The 7225-nt window shown below is 37.4% G+C and overlaps 1 long non-coding RNA gene across 1 annotated transcript; it reads left to right on the top strand.

Annotated features, from left to right (window-relative positions):
- Window positions 1–266: 266 nt before the first annotated feature.
- LOC309502507 lies at window positions 267–3871 on the top strand. Its single transcript, XR_014207332.1, has 3 exons — window positions 267–1136; window positions 2626–2659; window positions 2909–3871. It is a non-coding gene; the product is annotated as an uncharacterized lncRNA (long non-coding RNA).
- Window positions 3872–7225: the final 3354 nt, after the last annotated feature.

The following is a 7225-nucleotide window of genomic DNA, read 5'->3' on the forward strand; positions in this document are numbered from 1 at the left end:
ACTGAATAGGTCTATTGTTTTTTTTTCTTTCTTTCTGGTCTTAGCCTGTTAAAAAAAAAAACAGAGTGTTGAAAGTCAGTCATTTAATTTTTTTTTCTGATGAAAACTGAAGTTGGCCATTGTATCCACAAGTTCTATCCTTATATTTCTACGTCTATGCATCTCACTTATAAAAAGATGAAGAATTCAACCCAAATACAATTAATCTAATTATTGTATTCTAGCAAATCAAATCCATATTTTCTATGTTGTTATTTTCCCACTGTAAAAAAAAACTGTAAATTTACAGGAAACTGTCTGTATTTTTTACAGAATTTTGCCGTTTTGTCATTATACAGTGAATACCTGTTATTTTACAGATATTTGTTGTAATTTAAAGATCCACTATTAAATTTACAGGTAATTGCTTTTATTGTGGTTTTACATTAATTTAACGTTTTTTAAAGGAAATTATCTGTAATTTTATAGGGTTATGTGTAATTTTACATAAAAAATTAAGTAATATTTTACAGATTATTTCTGTGGAATTAGAAAACAAAGAAAATAAGGTATAACTGCAGAAATCAGCAGTCACTTAACATGTTTTCCTTAAAGATTATTAAGCATGTGGGGGTTAAAGTGAGTTTTAAGATTTGTCCACACATTAGGCAGGCCTATTTAATTATTTATAATCTTTTAATTTTGTCTTGCAAATAGATGTTCATTTTGATCATCATTTGTATTTGCCCGTAAATTTCATTTAGGCCTATATTTTATGTCTTTTATGAATCGTTTTCAAATCTGCGTTGCTGCACATTGCGTGGCTTTGTGTGCGTTTGAATGTGTGTGTGTGTGCCCGCGCGCGCGGCCGCGCGCAGATTCAAATTATCCGCCATTACGTTTCGTTGCTTAGTCCCGCCCAGCCCACAACGGTTAGCTACAAATCTGTCTCTGTCGTCGATCTGTGTCAAGGGCAAGCGGGAGATTTGAATTCAGAGCTATAATCGTATTCGACAGAAGCAGCCGTGAGCAGGAGCGCTGCTGAACACATATTAGTTGTAGTCTGGTGTCAGTCAGTCAGTCCGGAAATAACGCGCCCTTTTTCAGTGAGCCTGGTTCGTCACAGCAGACCTCATCCCGACCGATCAACGGCTGAGGTAAGAGTCTAATACTACATGTAAATGATATTTTATATTACATTTGTGTTAAGTGGTTAGACTGTTTCCATGCTAACGTTAGCATTCTTAAATTATGTTCAGTCATAACTGGCGTCGAGGGCAAAACACAAATGCAGCATGGGTCTTTTCAATTATCGATCTGTGTTAAGAAAGATCAGTTGAACCCACTCTAACTTACTTGTTAACTTATAGACCTAAAACAATCTTTAGTAGACTTGTTATTCATATTAAAGTCCATAATTGTGTATAAAATCTTCGTTATGATAGTCAGTACTTATAGACCTAAAACAATCTTTAGTAGACTTGTTATTCATATTAAAGTCCATAATTGTGTATAAAATCTTCGTTATGATAGTCAGTAACATTAAACCAATCTCTTAAATGGCGGGACATTTTGAAACCATGTCTGGAAGCTGAAAACTTTATTTTTCAAATTTTTTTTTTTTTTTTTTTTGTAAACTTTTTTTTTACTTTATTTTATTATAGTAACATTGTAGTAAACACGTTTTTAGCTGATTTTTTTTTACCATTGTAATAGCCACAGTTTTACTAAAAATAGGCCTACTGTGTTTCTTTTGTTTATTTCGTAATAGTTAACATGACTAACTTTATAAAGACCGTTAAGAAATCGAAATACTGTCTGTAACTTAACGTACTTGTTGATGATACAGGAAAGCCTAGAACAGGAAGACTAGAATATGAATACAACATGATGAACCCCTAGGTGTATCTAGGTCTAGGTCACAGTAAATCATATTCATTTAATGTTACTTTCTATAAATGTAACTTAGCTAAAATCACATGGCAGCTCAAAATATTACTGCTGGCCTTTCCAGCTCAGCTTCAAGATCATAGTCCGTTGAGTTTTTGCATTGTCCCAATGGAACATATTCTGACATGTGTAAATCTAATACTGAGTTTTAAAGGAGAACTCTGTAACTCTAGCGAACTCTAGTCACTTCTTCGCTGATTTTCCCTTTTGTTGTCGCATGTTTTCCCCACGAGCTCCCCCTACAGCTGTGGGGGGGCGTATATTTCACAACACGGTCGTAAAAAACTCACTTGCGGCGGCCTCCTCCCCCTCTCTACCGCTGCTCATGTGCGTTTGTTTTGATCGGAGCAAGCCAACTGTATCGCGTGGAGCTATGTCTACCGAGGTGAGTAATCTGGTAATACATCATACATGCGTGTGTGTTTATGTCGAATTGCCGTAAAGCAATTTGTGTTTCGCGCTCGTTCTCGTTCTAGTTCTCGCTTCTCACGAGACTTCCAATTTCACTTTGCCGGGACGGCAGTGCGCAAGTTGCAAGGTTGGTTTTCCGCCTGGGAACGCTGGGGGGAGCGGGGAAAGTCACCAATATCACCAGAACAGGTTGTTTAACCATCCAAATGATTTCTAGACAGTTTTATTAAGTTAAAAAAGTTACCAAGTTCTCCTTTAAAATAACTTGTGTGTGTGTGATTTCAGGTCACGTGGAAAGCAGATGATCATGGCAAACAAGGTATGGGAAGAATTCATTAAAACATAAAAATCATAATGGTTCTGATTCCATATGTTCATAACAGTCTTCTGATTCCATATGATTGCACTAAAAGTATGCACAAGGTTTGGATTTGCTACAGCAAGATTACGATTGTGTTAGATTCCACCCATCTTTCTTTCTTTTTTTTAACTAGGCTCTGTCATTTAGAAACATGACTTTTCCTATCACTAATATCTTAATGACACATATCTCTACCTTTTAATCCAGCCAGATGATCTGACGGTTGCTGCTCGCATCTCAGCCTACCTGATGGAAAATTCTTGCTGGATGAATGACCTTCACCTTCAACTCAACCTTGCCAAGACAGAACTGCTTATGGTTCAACTTTCAGCCAAAACATACTTGCTGTGATCCTGCTGATTTGCCTTATCATTAGGAGGATCAGGCCCTTCCTATCGGAGCTACACAACTCTCTTGTTCTATCCAGACTGGGCTATTGTAATGCTCTCCTGGCAGCTCTTCCAGTATCAGTCAAACCTCTGCAACTGATCCAGATGCTGCAGCAAGAGTTGTCTTTAAAGGTAGCCCTATGCCTAAACTCACTGCTTCAGATCTATGTGTCCTCCAGAAGCATGTGTTCTGCAAGTGAACGGCGCCTTGTGGTGCCATCATCCCAAAGAGACACAAAACCACTTTCACTGACATTTACCTGGACTGTTTCCTGGTGGTGGAATGACCGGCGCAACTCAACACATTTTCAAGAAACTGCTAAAGATCCATCTTTTTCATAAACACTTCACCCAATAATACTATATCTTTGTAAAAAAAAAAAAACTTGCTATGTGTACTGTGCGACTAACTGGGACTTGTCACTGCACTTGTTGCTTTTTATTATCTTTAATTATTATCTTAATTGGTTAGTCACTTTGGATAAAATGTAATTGTAAATGTTAAAATAAGTTACACTGTAAAGGTATACGGTAATTGCTTTTTATTGTGGATATATTTACATGTTCTAAATTATATACTAAGCATCTATTTCCTATCAATCACTTATCTTGATGTTTAGTGTTTGTTCAATTACTAATACTGTAAATATGCAGGTATTCTGTACTCATACATTTAGTTAATTTAAAAGAAATTGACTGTACATTTGCTATTATTAAGAACTTAATTAGAGATGTTGTGAAATTGGATCGGTACAAATAAAAACTGTAAATTTACAAACATTTGTATTTGAATTTATGTACTTGTGTGCATTTTTTATACATAATTTCATTGTTATTTTACACAGAAAAACTATATTAAAAGAAAATTACTGTAGATAGACAGCATTATTATATAAAATAATTGTATAAAACCTTAAATTTACAGTATTTAATTGTTTTAAAGGTGTACATGACTTTTTTTAAACGTTAAAAATCCCAATAATTACATAAGATTTTATGTAATATTAAAGATATAATCTGTTATTTAATTATGGAAAATTACTGTATTTTAACGAGATTGTTTTTTGCCGTTATTTTACGGTAATTTTCTGGCGCCCCAGCTGCCGGAATAATACCGTTTTTTCACGGTTTTTTTTTTTTACAGTGAACTCTATACTCTCCTCTACGCTATTTTTCTCTCTGCTATACCTGTTTTTCCCCATATAGCTTTTCTTTACATCATTAACCACTGTGACTGAACAGTTCTCTATTTTATTCCTCTACACCCCACCACTACACACACACACACACACACACTCAACACTTGCCTAGATTCCAAGACTGAATCTGTCTTTTTTCTTTAACTTTCATCCAGTTTCCCAGCACTCATTGCTCGATGTGAGGCCCACCATTACTGTTTTTCTGCCACAGTAGGACACTGTCTGTATTAGCGTAAATCCTGCTGGGAGGTTGAACCCACCAACACTGTCATGAATAACCAGCCTGACGTTTACACCAGAAGTCTTAACTATATTTAGCAAAGCCAAGCAAAGAAGCATACTGCAGATAACAATGCTCAAGTGCCTGAATTTCACTGTGTCTTTTAATGACAAATGACAGTTGCCATGGGATCACAAAGCATTGCACAAGCCGAGTATTACATTTACTCTGGTTAGATTAGAAGAAAGACTGCGAGATGCTGGTGATGCCTGATAATGTGAGTAATTATGAGATGGGTTGTTTATGTTATGCAGTCACTTTTAAGCTTTGTAAAAAAAAAAAAATATATATATATATATATATATATATATATATATATATATATACAAACATTTATATACCAGTTATGACATCACAGAAGCACTATAGAATTCATTAAAAAGCCTAGCTGCTGTTTTCCCATCAATTCATAGAACTAGTGCAAAGTGCCCGTGCAAAATCAGTTTTTGTGTGTTTTTAGTAATTGTTGGTTCGAGGTGTTTGAGTGCTCATTGTTACAATTACACAGCAAAAGTTCAGTGACATTTTTATTTGTGCATGGTAGAAAGCAAATACTGATTCTGACATAATGACATACAATATGGAAAATTGAACTACACGATTGAGGGAGCAGGCTACACAGTGAACTCCGAGAAAACGCTTGAGCAAACAGTTTGTGAATAAGCTACTACAAATGATGGCTGTGAAAGAGACTGTGAACGCATTGAATAGGATATGTTTAGTTGGTGAATAGCATAGGCTACTATTACACAGTAGCGATAACATTAAGCGCACCACAATAAAATATAATATTCAGAAATAAACACTGTAGCTGACTTACAGATTCAGTTAACATCCACAAATGAATAAGCGAGACGATTCAGGGAGCAGGCTACACAGTGAAAAACGCTACTTAAGCTCCGCTGCTTTCTTCGACCCTCTCTGTCTCTGGTCCTGCGCTGTGCTCAGTGTGAGAGGGGAGTGGCCAGCGGCTAGAGCGGCAAAAGCCAATGTGTGCTTCTTTTACCGATATATTTAACTATATAATTTGCATTTCTAATCCAAACAACAGCAAACTTGGCACTGCACTTACTCGTGCCCGTAGCAAGACACCTGTCAAGTTTGAAATCCATCAGAGTAACGGTCCGAGAGATATGCGAATAACAGACACACACACACACACACACACACACAGACAGAAAGACGTTCCTGTAATTTATAGATATTATAAAACGGTTAGTTCCAATCCTTGATTCTGATTGGTCAATAGCTGTGCTTTATTCACGATAAAACACGGCTATGACCGCTTCACCCAACTGTTCTATGTATCACTACACAACACCCCTAGCAACCACTCTTAGCAACTTAAACACATGTGTGATCTCATTGATATTGTTCATTGAAGCTATAGTGGAGTATTGTGAGAGATCGAGAAAGCGAGTGTAAAGTTACCTGCATTCACAGTAGACATTGCATTTTCCTTCAGGTCAGTCCTATATTCATAATAAAATAATCCGTTTGAATGTCCGCTGCGATATCTTGTCCTTTTAACAGTTAACCGTTAAGGGGTTTTCCCGTGCCTATAACGTTAAGGTCAGTCATCTGTCAGTTGCGTCTTCCTTCTCCGTGAAAACAAGTTTGAGTCTTTTCAATATAAAAGTCTTCTCTACCGACTGACTCATTCATAAGACAGTCTTTGCCGCCATCTATTGGCGAAATAATGTATGTAACTTCTGTTGCTGTCTACGGTCAGGGACTATTTTTTCCAGCGGAAGGAATGCTTTTAGTGATTTTACTTCATGAAAGTTGCATAGATAAATATTTTTCGGCTTTAATATTTGTATTGTGTGGCAACCGTTTGAGTGCTCATTGTTACAATTAGGGCCTGTTCACATATCGCGTCTTTTGCGCGCTCAAGTTCGTTATTTCAAATGTAGGCGCGCGGTATGCGCGCTCATAATGGAAGCGCCGCGGTCGCAGTGCGACGCGCTCGTTTTTTCCAAGCGCGTCTGCGCCGCATCGAGATAAAAACATCTCAACTTTTCAGAATGCCGCAAGCTGTCACTGTAGGTCACGTGACAAGAACCAACCAATCAGCTTCCTCACCTTTACTGTTACTTTGAAACCTCAGCAGAAAAATGGAGGAGCAGCTCATCATTGCGGTCCAGGGATTTCCTGAACTTTATGACTTGTCAAGCCCTCATTATTTTGACTCAAATAAGAGGAATAATGCATGGAGACGCATAGGCTTGGAGCTTGGAATAACTGGTAAGCATGTAATTCCCCATGGTTTTTGTAGTATCGGGTGCACCCAAACACTGCAGCGTTTTTTACTTTTCTTAGTAAATAAATCTTGTAACAGAGTTACAGCAAGGGTTTTTCTGTGGTGGAAATCCATTGCTGAAATTTCCTTGCTGTAACGGAGAGCGCAGCTGATGGTTGCTTAGCAACGACAGACGCCCCCGGAGCGCAACCGCCCTAGCGCTTTGGAAAAAGGAGAACGCGGCGCGCCTAGCGTTTTCTACGCGTTTTTAGGCGAGATATGTGAACGGCGCCTTACACAGCAAAAGTTCAGTGACATTTTTATTTGTGCATGGTAGAAAGCAATAACGTTAAGTGCACCAAAATAAAATATAATATTCAGAAATAAACAGTGTAGCTGACTTACAGTTTCAGT

This window comes from Leuciscus leuciscus (genome assembly GCF_965113295.1).
Source record: "Leuciscus leuciscus genome assembly, chromosome: 7".
Lineage (NCBI taxonomy): Eukaryota > Metazoa > Chordata > Actinopteri > Cypriniformes > Leuciscidae > Leuciscus > Leuciscus leuciscus.